General features: G+C 48.1%; 1 protein-coding gene across 1 annotated transcript in view; it reads right to left on the bottom strand.

Annotated features, from left to right (window-relative positions):
• TIAM1 (TIAM Rac1 associated GEF 1) overlaps nt 1-5,183 on the bottom strand; it is a 126,182-nt gene extending 120,999 nt beyond the window's left edge. The window contains exon 1 of the mRNA XM_054166128.1: nt 5,166-5,183. The gene's annotated coding sequence lies outside the window, so the exon portion shown is untranslated. The remainder of the gene's footprint in view (nt 1-5,165) is intronic.
• Nucleotides 5,184-17,041: the final 11,858 nt, after the last annotated feature.

Raw genomic sequence — 17,041 nt, 5'->3', positions numbered from 1 at the left:
CTCTCCAGCAACCCTGGGGCTGCAGCCACACATGTTGTGCCACACCAGCTCTTCCAGCTGCAGACTGGCTTCATGCTTGGATCTCTTCTCACCAGACAAGGTGGAAAGAGACTCACAAAGGGAGGCTGGCAGCCTTTCTGCAGGCGAGGAGCAGTGGACAACCTCTGGTTTGGGTCTTCCAGGTTTTGCCAGTGTTCATGCAAAACCTAGGTGCAGGCAAGGACATGTCTGATCCCTTTGGAGATGAGACTTCAGCCTCAAATGCAGATTTCCCATAACTGGGATAAACCAAAGAAAAAAAAAATCATCTTCTCAGCTGCTGCAAGCCAGGAGCTGGCAAGCAGCAGTCATACAGCTTCATCTTTTTAAACTCAGATTTATCACTCACTGTTCACTCATTTCAGGTTGGGAAGTTTATACCACACAGCTGATGACCTTTGAGGCACCGAATCTGGGGGCTTGGGCAATAGTTAGCACAATCCCCTGCGGGCTGTTAGAATCATTTCAGCTTTTTGCAGCTAGTCAGCATGTCAGTTAACCTGCAGGAAATGTGTCTATCATAAAGCAGTGCTGTTCGAATTAATTGTGTTTTGCAGTAACCATTAAACACACCTTCACCTGCACAATCCAGACCACGATCAAAATCCCTCCCTGTCCTGACCAAGATCTGGTCCTCTTTCCTTCCTGGGCGCAGGGAGACGGCTGCACCCAGCAGCTTTCCACCTCCCTTCCCTGCGGTGGCCTTGCGCAATAGTCTTTGTCTCCCTTTCAGTGTCTAAGGGCCTGGAGCACTCCCTGAATATACTTTCCCCGCCCAGGTTAATGTAAATGAATAAAAAAAAGCAATTTTCAGCTGGGAAGCAAACAGAAGGCTTATTTGTTTTCCCTTAGACTTGAGGATTAGAGGGACTCAGCTGCAGGACCACAGAGGGCTGTTTGCTCACCTGGGAAAGTATGCATCAGACTTTCAAAGTGCTGCAGCAGTTGCTACCATAAGCCGTGAAGCCCCCTCTCACCAATAACCCAACTGCTGCTAGGGTAGTTTCAGCAACCACAGGGTAATGTAGTGTGTGGAAGGAGAGACCAACACAAGGAGCTCTGTGCAACCTTCCAAAATGTTGGAGGCAGGTACAAACGCAAAATCTACAAGCTTGCCTTTTTTCCTCTCACTTCTGCTATTTTATAGGCTTCCAAACACTGCTTTCCGGCTTCAAAGTGCTACAGACAAGGTCTGGCAACTTCCCTGACTCATCCATCTGCAGCTATGACTCACTGGGGCCCTACACTGCCTACTTCAGAGAGCCTTAGCTTTGGAGGGGGTCACCCTCAGTGCCCAGGGCAACTACTGCAGTAACTACAACACTACCTGAAAGAGACATTTCCCTCTACACACAGGATGCTTTGGCTCCATAAAGGAAAAGACAAGCACAACAGAACCACTCACTTCTAGCAAACGGCTGCCGTGGTCCTTGCCTGTCCTGCCTGCAGCTGTGCCCCCCACATCCATCCCCATAAGCTGAAATGCATCTGGGCAACAATACTAGTGCTTCAAGAACTGACATAGGGAAAAGCAGATCAATGCTGTTTCACAAAGCCAACACTGTTCAAGAGCTGTATCTGCACTTATCCTCCACTGCAAAATTCCCTCAATAAGGGAGGCGTTTCCTCGCAGCAGTCATATGAAACCAAGCCTAATAGCTCCAAATTGTTTGGAAGGGAAAATAGATAGAGAAATGCAGAGCAACCTTCATGAGAAAAAAAATGTTTCTGCTTCTTCAGAAACAAACACAATCATTCCCACCACCACAGTCACCTACCAGCATCACCTCAATCCCCTTACATCTTGAGAAAAGCATACCTACAGTGACAACACATTCCTATGTCCCCAGGTAATCCAGACCCAAACTATTCCTGAAATGTCCCTGCTTGCAAACACTCATGCCACTACAGCAGTGAGTGATTAGGCTCACGTCAGCTTATGGAGGTACTGCTCATTAGCTGTAACTCAGGTGCACCTACAGCAATGTACAGTAATGCAATTTATCTGGTATCACTCTTGGTGAAGTTGCACCACAGCACATTTGCTTTGCTCCTCCTAACAGTATGCACACAGTTCCTGCAGCCCAGCTAATGCTAGGCAATTTGTTAAACTCTATTAACACCGCCATGAGTGTGAGCTCTTAACTGTCTAGACCAATGCTAGAAAACTGGAAAGTTAAGCCCCTGCTAATGTCCTATGAGCTAACCTCCAACCTGTCATCCCCGAGTTTGCTGGGTGGAAGACCACCACAGGCAGCAAGGGAGTGTGGAATCTGCTGTGCATGTCAGCAGCAGCAAGACCACTGAGCCTCGTGAGCAGGCTGCATTTGAGCCCAGACAAGGACTGGGCACAGAGACCCTTCACGGGCTGGTAGCTACATGGGACCCCTCAGCCAGCCGTGTGCCCACATACATGCACAGCCTGATGGCACACCACTGACCACTGCTGGGATCATTTATTCTATTTGCTTCACAAGGGCCTTCCAAGTTACCTGAGAACACTCTTGTTGAAAGCATAACTGGAAGTCTCAAAAAGCAATTACATTAAAAACACTCTGCAGTGAATCAACTAACTACCCTTTTGCCTGCAAGCCTCTTGCACCAGCCACAGCAGCAGCCTGTGGGGATGTACTTCCACGACCTGCACAGGCTGCTGAGCACAGAGGGATACTTCATGTATGGGTACAAAACAACAGCTTCCCTCTGGAAGGAAGACGGGTTTGTTAGTCATCACAAATGCTCCCCCTTCCTCAAGTCCTTCAACACCATCCCACTGAGAAGGCAAACAAGCAGCAGAGAGCAAGACTGCTGAGCCAGGGAGAAAGGATGTTTACAATTCAATTCAAATTTGAGATGTCCCAATCAATGAAGACCACAAAGAACAATACATTCTGGTTCTAGAAACTCCTGAATCTGATGTGATCCATGCTTCGTGAGGCACCAACAAAAAAAGGGTAACTTCCCTTTTTTCCTCCGCTTCTGGACTGCAGCACAACTGGGCCAATCCCATTTCCACTGCTCTGTATGCTGACCTCCTGAAACAACTCCATGCTAGGATGTTAAAACACTCTATAAATAATGTATTGCTCTCGTCCAGCCATGGATTACTGGGCCATAAAACTCACTCAAAACCACCACACAATCACCAATTTCACAAACTAGCACTGAGAAAGACATATCAGTAGAGTTGTCCTCTTTTTGGCTGAGTTCTTTTAAAGATCTGGCACCACCATTTTACTTTTGCATTGGACTTTTTTAATAAGTTAGGAGCTGATATACTATTCTACTGACCTCCCTTCTCCCTCATCAAAGACTTCTTTTTTTTGTGTGCTACTAATCCTCACAGCATGGCAAAAGACCAACACTAGATAACTAAATCAGAGCCAAAGTAAAGGGGGAGTGAAAGAGGGCTTGCTGTTGCTATACACCACGGGGGCTTTGATACAGAGTGAAGTCCATGATTTAGACTAGAGCTAGTATGTTGCTCCAAGCAGGGAGCTCCCTCTCATTTCTGCCCCTCCATCCTCTTGCTCCCAACTTCTGGCAGCAGGATGCCTGGGCATTCAGTGGACCCTGGGCCAGTGCAGGTCACTGATCCTGCAGGAAACTCTCTGTATTTTCCTCCGGATTCCTTTCCAAACAGCCACTACCTACAACTGAAGCTATAATGTATAACTTTGTTTAAAGATAAATGAGTCTGCTCCAAAGACTGATACTTAGTAGGCTTGCTTCCACTGCCGCAATGGTGCAGAAATCAGCGGCTCTCCACGCTGTCGAAGCCAGCAGGAATCCTACCCCTGATTTCCCAGAGCAAAAGCACACAGCTCACACAAACGCTCAAATGATGCAAATTTGCGGTTTGGTAGATTTTTTCCAACAGGCATTCTGGAAAAATGAAGTGTTTCTGCATCCAAACAAGTTGGAATCCTCTTGAAACCAGACGTGCACCCTTTAAAGAGCAAGTTCCCCTAGGAAGCACAACCAGGCACGCCACACTTGGGCCCTTGGCTCCTTAGCCGCATCTGCCCTGATTAACGCAGCAATTTTCCACAGGTTTTTCGTAAGGCACAGATCACTTTTAACTCCAAAAGGATTGGGGAAAAACAAGCAACCCACCAACACCCACAGAACCTGCTTGCTCGCTTCGTTCCACTGCACTGATCACATGTGAACGCTTCCATCGCTCCCGCAGTACGAAAGCGCCGTCAAAGGCATTAATAGCTGCCTTGACAATGGGCGCCTGCTGTATTACATGAAATCATTAAAGCACATTTCCAACAGCAACGGCGTGACTTAATTCCCCCAAAAAGGTACACGTTATGCTTTGCCTCTGCATAGGAGGATTACTCATGGCTGATGGGTTGCAGCACAGCTCTGAATCAGGTCGGAACCCTGCCCGTTGGAAAGCAAGCCTGCGCTCCTCAGGAAGCAGAAGCCTTCTCTGACATTTCTATGTGAGCCCTGAAGACAGCGACAGAAAGTCAGAAAAGGATGGCAAGTCAGGCCCTCAACATCAGCTAGCTGCTGGGGAAATAGCAGGGCCAGGAGACAATGCTGCCCACTTGGTTATTAGCCCTAATGCCTAGTCACAGTAATTGCAGGGCCAGGGCTCTGTACTCACATTTCCTGTCACCAACCAAAGAATTAGGCAATTTAGATTTAAAGATAGTAACCAGTATATGAAATAACTTTGTAAGTGATCACAAGTGACTAGGAGAAAAATGAGCAACCTGATACAGAAAAGCTTTCCCCAGCCCCTGGTTCTGCAACATTATCAGATCTTCAGCAAGGGAGACCCCACCAAACCCACCTTTCCCATGCTTATTGAAAAGCAAGACAACATTGCCCTTTACAGTGTTTCAGCTTCCTGCAACCTCACAGAAACACCTAACAGAGCTCAATTCAAGTTGAAACCTTTCACAGGCTCATTTTCACCAATTAAAGAGCATGGCAACCTGTAATTACTGAAAATAAAGCCAGACAGCTGGAGAAAGGAAGCATCTTTAATAAGTAACATGATACTACATTTTCTTTCTTAAGGAATTTAGCTATTAAGTCCCCAGCTCCCATGCTATCACTCTGAGCTCTCAGTGTCTGCAAGAAACCCAGTGTGCTTCTTCTCCTACCTGTGAGCAGTGTAAAACTCCAGAAAAGCAAACAACACTTGACCACCTGAAAGCAACACATCCATCCACGCTGGGGAAAGAGAGAAGCTAGGAGAGGAAAGCCTTACAGGGCTTTCTGGGCACACTGTGTCTTAGACAACGTGACAGTGCTACAGCCCATGAACGCACTTTCCCCAAGCGTCAGATGGTCTCATTCCCCCAGCCCAGCACACACGGCACAAGCAGAAGTTAATGTTGTGAAGTAGCTTACCACTCATCATCAACAGCACAAACATCTTTGCCTGTTGTATTTCCCAAGACCCAGCTGCCTGTAAAAGAAAGGAGGAAGCGCCAGCATTTCATTCCCCTTCTGCTTCAGAGTGGGTGTAACTCGTCAAGTTTCATACTAACATGAGATGGGTCAATTGGGTGTGTTTGAAGGTTTGGGTTTTTGCCATCCTTCCCTCCCTCCCTTCCTCCCTCCCTTCCTCCCTCCCTCTCCTGATTAATTCCTCCCATCACAGGCTTCAGACGAGCTGCCACTCAGCCCCGCTGGCTCCTGAAATCTGAATTCCTAAGGACACTCCTCTGGGGTGACTTTAACTCACCAGCCTGGTGTGCTGTGAGAGGAGCCAAGAACTAAAATACCCTGTCAACCCACGGAGGCAACTTACACATCAGCTATACATGAAGCAGTCATGTGGTCCCCTTCCTCACACTGCTCAACTCCAGCATTCCCAGCATTCCAGTGCATTTTCAGGGAGCAATTCACCAGCACCACTCCATGCCTTTTGCCCCTGCCCTCGTCTCCCTTACATCCCAGTGAATTTCTCCCTGGGTACATATCTGGAAGGTGCTTCTGCAGAGGACACACGTTCAAAAATGCAAAGGCAGTTGCCTCCCTCTAAACTGTCCACAGGTGCAAAAGTGTTTGCAGAGTCAGAAACTACAGGAAATTACGAATTACTCATGGATCTGGTTGTACTTAGTTCACTACTTCCATGTAACTGTCTCTGGATTATGATTTGAGCAGCATCCTCCTTAAGATCAGGGTTGGTTAATTGTTGATATAAATAAGAAATACCAGTACAAAACCTAAACCATCTGTGTTTATCCTCCAGCCTCCCCCACCTTGACTCTGCACCATTCATACATAAGGAAAACAAATCAAACTACTCCCAGAATGAAGCAGACAACACAGTACTTTTTACAAACAGAAGTCAAATTAATTCAGTTTTAACATTTAAAACTCTGGGTGGTACTTCAGAGATACAGACTATCAAGCAATAATCATATTCCTGCAGTTCTGCCCTCTGCAACCCGGCAATGACCACAAACTGGGAAAAGGACAAAACACTCAGAAAAAAAGGCAATACAATACTAAAATGAAATGGCAAGAGGTATGTACAGGAGCCCAGTTCTCTCACAGGACTATACAGACTGTTGTGTGACTGCAGTGATTAAAATAGCTGCAGAGAGACCGTGGGGCTCCACACACCCAGGTGCTATGGATGCTGGAGGAATGGATGGGAGGAGACGACTCTATTTTGGGTCAGCTAGTGATGAGGTAGTTGCACAAGTGATTTGATGCACCCTTGCACAAACAGGCATGCAGACTGAGCTTCCTGGTACAGCAGTTAGTTTTAGCCCACTTCAAACAGCAGGTTTGACATCTGACTACTTGCAGCATCAAATGTTTCTGATAGATCTGCCCACGCTTAGAAAGCACCAGGTCCCCCCCATGACCGCAGGCGCTCCTGATAAGCACTGGAGTCCTTCACCTTGACAGCATAAAAGGGCTGATGGATGGGTCAGATCAGATGGACCACTTGGACCAGAAAGCATTGAAATGATCAATCCTTAGCCTCACGGTTAATTTAAACACAGAATGAGCACAGGCACAGCGTGAGCCAGAGTGAGCCAGGCAGGACAGACAAACAGGAGAAAGCCCAGGGGGGCATACCATCCCCTCCAGAAGTTTTCAGCCCCAGTAACCAGCAAACCCCAAGCAGGCAAGCAGGTTTGGCAAGCAGTGAGTGACTCAGAAGGCAATGGGGGCTGCTGTTACCTGCCTTCGAGTTCACTCGGGCACGGCCAGCACTCACCATCTTCAGCCCGTCGGAAGAGCCTGGCAGGCAAAGCCACGTTCAGCGCTCCAACACCACCCACCCCTAATCGCTCCCATCAAAATGGCTTCACCATTACGCAGAAGCCGGTGTGTACGTACACACAGGTGTGCATGCACACTATCTCCCATAGATACAAAGCAATTATGCTCTAGTCCTAAAAGAGGATCATATATGCTTACTACAACAGATTGCAAGCTTTTGTCTGAAGCGTTTTTCATGACTGAAGGAGGCAACACCCTTCTGCCGCCGCCATCGGCTTGATTTGCAGTCTGGGACATCGTTCCCTGCTGACTCGCTGCTGCCTGTAGCAAATCCTCAGCATGGCCAGGACTCCCAGGAAAGCATGAACTCTGTGCTTTCAGAAAGTTTCAGACAAGCAAGTCCTAAGTCCCAAGTCAGTCTGGCCACCAGTGGATTTTTTAATCGGTGCAGACAGGTAAAAGCAAAGCAGTGAATTCCCCTTCCAGTCGTGACCAACAGCACCAGAATAAGAAACAGCAAGTAATAAATAGCAAGGCTGATGTATGGAGAGAAATGCACAGAAGAATTACAGGAGCCATCATGTAGCCAAGATCTGGATTTTTTGTATATACAGCACTTGGTTGTGGCTGCAGTCCTCAAGAGGGGCTGGAGGGAAAGGTAAGGGAAGCCTCTTCTCCAGACGTGTAACCAACCAACCTACCCTATTCCAAAGCTTTGCAGAGAAACAAGATGACAGGCCTTCAGGCAAGCCTGGCTGGGGCAAGTGAGCCTTCAGGGCCAGGGCTGCTGAGAGCAGGCGGCCCAGGCTGCTCAAGGAAGTCATGGAGTGGCCAGCTGACAACAGCCTCCCCAGAAGTCCTCCCGGGCAGCACCACAGCTTGTCAGTTCACGCCTGCTCGCTGTGGGAGAACAGGCATTTCCAGGCCCCAGCCCGTCACCCTGGCTCAGCTGATGCATTTGGATACACACCTTTTGATGCGGGCTTCCTCTCAAGGTGCCTGAGCCAACTTACATAAATCTTAGTGCTCTCCTGTGCTAAGCAATTACCAAAGACCTACCAAAACCTGTTTTCAGACAACCTAGCACAATTCTGCCCAAATCAGGCAGAAGACTGGATGGTCATCACCTCCAGGAACTCGAAGAAGAGGCTATCAGCTAACCCCTGCAGCTGAACAAGGGCACACATTACCCTCCCTTTAGCTAAGTAAAGACATTACCACTGGGAAAAGCCTCCCAGCATCAGCAGAAAGAATCCCAGCACCCCCTCCAAGGAGTCCACAAGTTCTCTGAACTGTCCAGCTGAGATATGGAGACCCCACCAGAGAGCCCAGAGGAGAAAGGTACTCCCAATGTAGCACAGCCTACTGCAGGATAGCACCTTCTCAGTGACGAAAAGTAGGGAGAGGGATTCCCATCAGACACAAGCCAGGTCTGTATCCTGCATAAAGGTGTATTTATCAACCCTAATTAACATCCCAGGCTTCTCACACCCTGGCACACCTGCTAATTAGCACACATCAGTTAATATCATTTTAACAATGGATTATCACTTTGGGTAGAAAAGTGTGAGTCACGTCAGAACAGTGACTCACCCTGAGCACAGCAGCAAGGTAAGATAGGAAGATCATCGGTTCTGCTTGCACAGGGCTGCACAGACCTTATCTCTTTAACTACAGCTTACTTTACAAAGCCAAGGTGCTTCAAAAATTCATGATTGCATCTGTCTTATTTTCCACCTGCACAAACAGATGGCTCTGGAGAAGCATCCTGTCTCCATCCCCCAGACAACTGGAGCCACACAGGTCCTTCTTCAAGATGTTAAAGCCACGGTGGAGTTTCTAATGGGTTCAATTACCATGAGTATTGACTGCTTTGGTCAAGCATATTTCAGGACACGATCCAGTGCCCACCAGGCACTTACCACCTGCTCTGGAATGATGCCAAGGGAACACCAATGTGCTAAAGCCTAATGACAGCTTTGGTACTACTCCAAACATCCCACAACCACAGACTAATCTGGTGGCACAGGCAAGCACCCTGGCACATGTTACTACAACATTACATCCCTTTTTCACATAACTCTGTAAACTGCAGTCCTACAAACACGGCCTGGGCTTCAAAGTTCAAGTCAGTTCTTTCACAACACTGTGGACAATGTGGGCAAGCCATGCACTGGCTTTCACCCTGTTAGCCCCTTCCCCTGGGAGCATCACCCACACTTGTGCCTGTAGATGGGGACACAGTTTGGTTCAAGTTACTTTATATTCAGTGATAAATTTAGGAAGAAAGTTAACTTTGCATGCTTTTCCTTTTCTTAAAGCCTTGGGTTTCAAACTGGATCTCTGCCCTCACAAGAAGGTACTGCTGGAAAGCCACCACATTGCCATCAGAATCAATTCTACCCCTTCAAAGCGATATTTAATTCTGACTGCCTTCTCTTTGCCCAACAAAGATCTGCAAACCAATCCTAAACAATTAAAGAGCATTAACACCATGAAAAATTATACTAGATTGAATGTATCCATGCTCACTGTTAGCAGAAAGATTTTCTCAGCTTCATGTTTCTATTTGGAACTTGGAAGGGAGCTGTGAAAGGCGAGTATTGTTCAGGCACAAATAGTTTTCTTTCAGCCTGTACAAAAGTAAAGTAATGAACTACAAGGTCCTTTTTTTCCCTTTGGAGAGGTCAGCAGATACATCAGCTCATGGGAAAACTGATCCTCCTTGTTGCATTGCAAGGGTAGTTGAAAAAAAGGTTTCTAATGAGCTACAGGGAGTGGATGCTGGCAACGAGCCAGCACCCTTGCCTGTGAAACCAAGACAAATGGCAAGAGACACGAAGCACCTCTGGAAGAGGCACAAGTTGAAATTCAAGGTTTGCATTTTGTTGTGCTGCTTTGCGGCTGGCAACTCTCACACCGACTTTGCAGCTCACATGTGGGCACCTTGCTCGCAGACACTCAGCACAGGCAACTTCCCAGGCAAAGGCAGAGCTCCTTCTCTTTCTACTGGCACTGTCCAGGTGTGTGCTGGGAAAACACACACCTCTGTGTATGCAGGATTAATCGCTATAGAGCAAGCTTACTTCTAGTCACCCAGCCTCAAGGAAATACCTGCAATGGTGAAGCTCTTCTGGACATGCACAAGCACACACAAAGTCACCACAAGCTTCTGCACCTCCCCAGTGCTGGGATGAATTTATAAAGTGCCTGATGCTGTTTGGCTGCACACGGTGGCTCCAACCCAGCTCCCCCCAACCACACAACTGGGTACCACTGTGACACCCTGCACTGAACAAGCTTCACAGCTGGAGAGCTGTAACTAGTAGAGCCCCCCAGGGATCAGTGCTGGGTCTGGTGCTGTTCAACATCTTCATCAATAACATTGATGAGGGAACAGAGTGTCTGCTCAGCAAGTTTGCTGATGACACCAAACTGGGAGGCTTGGCTCATACAGCTGAGGGCTGTGTGGCCATCCAGTGAGACTTGGACAGACTGGAGAGCTGGGCAAAGAGGAACCAAATGAGGTTCAACAAGGACAAATGCAGAGTCCTGCATCTGGGGAGGAAAAATAAACTGCACCAGTACAGGCTGGGAGGTGATCTGCTGGAGTGCAGCCCCATGGAGAAGGACCTGGGAATCCCAGTAGATAAAAAGTTACCCATGGGACAGCAACATGCCCTGGTGGCCAAGGCGGCCAATGGGGTCCTGGGGTGTATTAAGAAGAATGTGTCCAGCAGATGGAGAGAGGTTCTCCTTCCCCTCTACTCTGCCCTCATCTTGAGAGAGACCTCATCTTGAGTACTGTGTTCCATTTTGGGCTCCCCAGTTTAAGACAGACAGGGATCTGCTGTAGAGGGTACAGTGGAGGGCTATGAGGATGATTAGGGGACTGGAGCACTGCCTTATGAGGAGAGGCTGAGGGATATGGGGCTTTCTAGTCTGGAAAAGAGAAGACTTAGAGGAGATTTAATAAATGTTTATAAATATCTGTGGGCTGGGTGCCAGGAGGGAGGGGACAGGCTCTTCTCACTTGCTCTCTGTGATAGGACAAGGAGCAATGGATATAAGCTGGAGCACAGGAGATTCCACCTCAACACAAAGGGGGACTTCTTTACTGTAAGGGTCATAGAGCACTGGAACAGGCTCCTCGAAGAGGTTGTGGAGTCTCCTTCTCTGGAGACTTTCAAGGCCTGTCTGGATGCGCTCCTCTGTGACCTGAGCTAGATTGCATGGTCCTGCTCTGGCAGGAGGGCTGGACTCGATGATCTCACTGGGTGCCTTCCAACCCCTGACATCCTGTGATCCGCAAGCCTGTTTGGTCCTTACCGCAACTGCCGTGTGATGCAATGGTAAACAGAGAACAGAACAGGGACTGTTTCCTCTTTCTAAGCGAAAGCTCAAGGAGGAACATCTTATTCAGGACTCCTAATCTAAATACCTCTTCTCATTTCTCTGAAAGGTGGTAGATGCTATCGCTTTCCTGCTGTGCTCTGACACGCTTCCACCACCTCCCTGCCAATAGTTTTAATTTCATTGGAAAAATCAGCTCCAGAGGAGGGTGACAAGCTGCACGCTGGTGAGGATGAATAACCTGAGTTTATGTTAGCTGTCAACATTGTTCAACACTAAAAATAGATTATCACAAGCTTTTGGATTCACCACATTGAAGTATTAAACACACAGGATATCTACACCTTCAGAAGAGCCCAAAGCCAGGTGAAAGCAGCAATGCATGATGCTCGGCAAAAGGTCTCTGAGCATGGTTTATTTTGAGAAGGAAAAGTAACATGTGCCATAGGAAATCTTCTAACAACACCAGCCAAAGCAAAGACAAGACACTGCACACGACATGAAACAGAACAGCCCAGTACGGCATGCAAACACATCCAAAGGAAGACAAAAAATAAAGAGAGGAGAGACAAAATCCTGCATCCTATTATCCCAGCTCTTGGCCCAGATCACACTGTAAGGGACAAGATCTTCCCGTAGGAGGTCCTCCTTTCCCTCCTGCCATCCCTAGCCTGTCAGCCCAACAAGGAAGGGCCCAGAGCTAAGAGGCTGGAGGGAAATGCAAAAGCCCAGAAAAAACAAGTAGGTTTCTGGAGGGCTGACATTTCCATTCAAAGGATGACTTCTCCCCAAGCAGCAACTCACCAAGAGACACCAGCCAGGAAGCAGGTTGCCAAAGGGAACATTGTTTTTATGAGTAAGATGGCATGGGGGAGATGGGGAGAAGGGTGGGGGGGGAAAGACCATTTACAAACCAAATTCACCTTGTTTATTCCCTCTGAGTCACTGAGATGACTAGCGGAGGCAGAGCTGTCCCTGCGTTAAGCCAGTGTTTATAGCAGAGAGAAAATGAAGCATCACAAGGAATAACTAATTAGATGTTATCCTAACACCATGTAGAACTGAAGCAGCACTCCAGTGTGCTTTATAAATAGTTAGCAAATTAACTTTCACAACACCCCTGCGAGGCAAGCATTATGCCCATCTTCTTGCACAGCCAAGCACAGAGCGAGTGCTCACGGCCACAGTCCTTGAGCAGAGGGAGGTCAGCAGACACCCTGGTCCCCTGCCTTCTAAATATGCTCATATTAAGTTAGCCAGAGAACCTGACTTGCCATCTATGTTTTGATGACAACAATGAGAGGACAGAAGATACCCGTCTCAGCGTAAAGCCCAGTGGTGGCACAGCTGGCTTAAACCTGCCAAAGTCCATGCCACTGCCTTAAGGAGAGACTTCACCCTGCAGCCACACACCCTCTCCCACAGATTGCATTGGGTTGGAAGAGACCCCAAAGGTTGTTTTGTCCAATGCCCTTGCAGTGAACAGGGACACATCCAACTAGACCAGGCTGCCCAGGGCCACATAGAGTTTGATCTTGAATGTCTCCAGGCATGGGGCCTCAACCACATCCCTGGGCAGCCTGTTCCAGCTTTTTCCCACTCTCACTATAAAGAACATCTTCCTTCCTGCTCTAGTACTGCTGCCTGTGGCAGGCCAGTGCCTTGCTGGTTCAGGGAACAACTTGAGGTGAAAACTGCTGCTGATGGATTAAACAAAGAAAAAAGGCCAAGTTTGGGCAAATGGTTCCCTGCCTTGACCTGCTCAAGCACTGGAATAGGGCATCAAAGAGGAGGAGGGAACTGGGAGCCTGCTCATTACGTCTACCATCCCATCAGACCATGAGTCACAGTGTTCCTCTCCCTTAGACCTCTGCTTGGGCCACTAAGCAGGTGTTCCTTGGTTATCATTCCAGCCCCAAGCACAACAGAAAGCACACTTCTAGTAATTCTGTTCTGGCAGCAGTTCTTTGTGCATCCAAATCTCACCTTTCACAGAAGGCTACCACGAGCATCCTTGCTCCCTTCCTCTCACTCTTTATATCGAAGGAGATGGTTATAGCAACATCAATGCCATTCACACACCACCTCGTGTCACTGCACTGCCACCCCATCCTCAAGGTGCAAGGTGATTGACACATCTTAAGCCATGTTACTTGCTCAACGGCTCCCCATCAAGTGCTGGGAACAGGCAAGCCAGGGAAGGGAGCAATCTAACCAACATAACAGGCAGGAGAATTGAGCCATGGAGGCAAAATGCACGTACTCTGCTTCTCCAAACTGCACAACTATGCAGCAGCATCAAGGATGCTCTCACACAGGTGCCTGCACAGCCCAAATTGGGCTTTGGGAATGAGACTGTCCCAGAAAGCTCCTGCTGCAAGCCCTCACACTACCTTTCCACCGCTACACACGCTGCAGAGCATATGACTGGGCAGATCCAGGCTAAAAGTATGGTTTGCCATCAGCTGGTACTCCCTGTGAAGTACTCTGAGACCCTCACTGAAAGAGATAGTAAAGAAACATAAACTGCTACTACTGCTTTACACTGGATCCATGTTAAGCCAGTAGGCAGCCCTGTGTCTATTTTAGATGTGCTGCACAAAAATAAAAGATGCTGGTTGGCTGTGTCTTTTTCCTTTTAGAAAACAAGCTCAAATTTCTTGCCAGCTGGCAAACAAATTCCCCTCAGTGTCAGCTTAATGAAAAGAAGCCACAACCTGGTTTCAGCCTAACCAGACCAGAGCACATCATGGGAATCACACTGCTCAAATAATATCTCTGAGGGCCCCTGACCTGACACGCTTCACTCACAGTCTGATCCAAAGCCATAGAATCATAGAATCAATAAGGTTGCAAAAGACCTCAAAGATCATCAAGTCCAACCTGTCACCCAACACCTCAGGACTAACTAAACCATGGCTTCAAGTGCCACGTCCAATCCCCTCTTGAACACCTCCAGGAACAGTGACTCCACCACCCCCCTGGGCAGCACATTCCAATGGCTAACAACTCTCTCTGTGAAGAACTTTCTCCTCACCTTGAGTCTAAACTTCCCCTGGCACAGCTTGAGACTGTGTCCTCTTGTTCTGGTGCTGGTTGCCTGGGAGAAGAGACCAACCCCCTCCTGGCTACAACCTCCCTTCAGGTAGTTGTAGCAATAAGGTCTCCCCTGAGCCTCCTCTTCTCCAGGCTAAACAACCCCAGCTCCCTCAGCCTCTCCTCACAGGGCTTGTGCTCGAGGTCTCTCCCCAGCCTCGTTGCCCTTCTCTGGACACATTCAAGAGTCTCAATGTCCTTCAAGCCCTCCAATGTGAGCAGAGATCCTGACTTCAGGTTCTACCTGAAGGGCTGCCACCACTGACTTTCACAGGATGACTCAAGGTTATAAACACTACAGCTAGCAGCCACGGCTGGCACAACTGGACTTGCCAACCATCAGAGGTCTCAAAGGTTTATGGGGATACAGGTCTCTGGTTTATGTCTTAATGCCTTCCCCTTTTCTCCTTTTCCATTAACTTGTTCTAGCTACTTCAGGTCTTCTTCCCTTCTAAAATCCACACTGAGTGACTTAACTGCAAGACAAACACCAGTTTATCAGCAAGTACATGCTGTTTTTCTACATTTGCTCTTTATACTATCCTTGTTCACTGCTGTGACACATCTCACGTAACTTTGTTTCTGTCTGCTTGTTTGCCAATGCCGCACTCCACACAAGCATCAAACCTTTAATTTCAAGGCATACTTTGTATCCATCTACAGCCCCTGAAATACTGGTGGAGCCCATGCCAAGTCTAGGTACACTGTGTAACATTGGACACAATGTGAATCACTGGCAGCTCCCTTGGGATAGAGATCTTCACCACAGAGATACTCAAGGTGAAAAGCAAAGTAGGGTTATGTTTTTCAGGGAGGTTGTACAGGCTCCATTCTTGGAGGTTTTCAAGAAAAGCCCTGAGGAGTCAGACCTGGTCCTAGAGCTGGCCCTGCTTTGGACAAGGATTGGACTGAAGGCTGCTCCAGCAAGTCCCTTCCCAACTGAGTGACTCTGATGCACTGACCTCAGGCTGTGGGGCACCCTGAAAGTGTTAATCAAACACTTGCAAATCAAATGCTGAGACTATGCCTGGCAGAGAGGGCAAAACTCCACATTAAGAGGAGATGAGCCTTTCATCAGTGTTGGGTCTACTCTGTCACACTGCTTTGAAGCCTCCTCACACTTTGTGGAAGGCTTTGATACAGTCAAACCATACTTATGACCATGAAGCCTGGATCCTGCCACCTTCCACACTGGCTGTCAAACATGCCTACCAACATAGCTCTAGGGACAGCCACAGCACCTGCAACCCATGGATGAGGCCACACTGAAAGGAACAGGTCTCTGATAAACTGGACAACAGCAAGTATCAAATTGCCAGGGGCATTCACAAACATGGTTCCACCAGCAAACCTGAAAGCCACTGGTTTCCAACAGATTTACAGTACTACCCAGTGGCAGAAAAATGGTAACCTCTTCTGAGTCCATGACATTCTGCAGAGCACACTTTCATCTAGACACTCATTCATAACCCACAGATGAAAAAATCTGGGGGACATTGTATCCAGTTCTGGGCCTCTCCATTCAAGAAGAACAGGGAACAGCTTGGAAGAGTCCAGCACAGAGCCACAAAGGATTAAGGGAGTGGAACACAGAATCATAGAATCAATAACGTTGGAAAACACCTCAAAGATCATCAAGTCCAACCTGTCACCCAACACCTCAGGACTAACTAAACCACGGCTTCAAGTGCCATGTCCAATCCCTTTTTGAACACCTCCAGGGACAGTGACTCCACCACCTCCCTGGGCAGCACATTCCAATGGCCAATTACTCCCTCCGTGAAGAACTGTCTCCTCACCTCCAGCCTAAACTTCCCCTGGCTCAGTTTGAGACTGTGTCCTCTTGTTCTGGTGCTGGTTGCCTGGGAGAAGAGACCAACCCCCACCTGACTACAACCTCCAGAGAGACTGAGGAAGCTGGGTCTCTTTAGCTTGGAGAAGAGAAGGCTGAGGGGTGACCTCACTGGTGTTTCCAAATACGTGGAGCAGGAGTGTCGGGAGGACGGAGCCAGGCTCCGCTTCGCAAACGTTCAGAAAAACCCTGGATGCATTCCTTTGGGACCTACTCTAGGTGATCCTGCTCTGGCAGTGGGGCTGGACTAGATGGTCTTCTGAGGTCCCTTCCAACCCCTAGCATTCTGTCATTCTGTGATTTCTGTGTATTGCTTAGAGGCCAAGAGCAAAGAGTGGCAGAGGTACGCTAAGGTAGAATACTACTGAGAAATGCCACTGGTGCAATTTGCTTTGAAAAGCATCAACATTTCAGTTTCAGGCTTTTTCATGGCTAGCAGGCAAGGAAAGAAGGTACAGAACAAGAGCAGAAGAAAAGCATGGAGCA

This window comes from Dryobates pubescens, chromosome 12 (assembly GCF_014839835.1).
Source record: "Dryobates pubescens isolate bDryPub1 chromosome 12, bDryPub1.pri, whole genome shotgun sequence".
In the NCBI taxonomy this organism is placed as follows: Eukaryota; Metazoa; Chordata; class Aves; order Piciformes; family Picidae; genus Dryobates; species Dryobates pubescens.
Note: the sequence above shows the minus strand (reverse complement) of the source record. Positions and strands in the feature narration are given on the sequence as shown.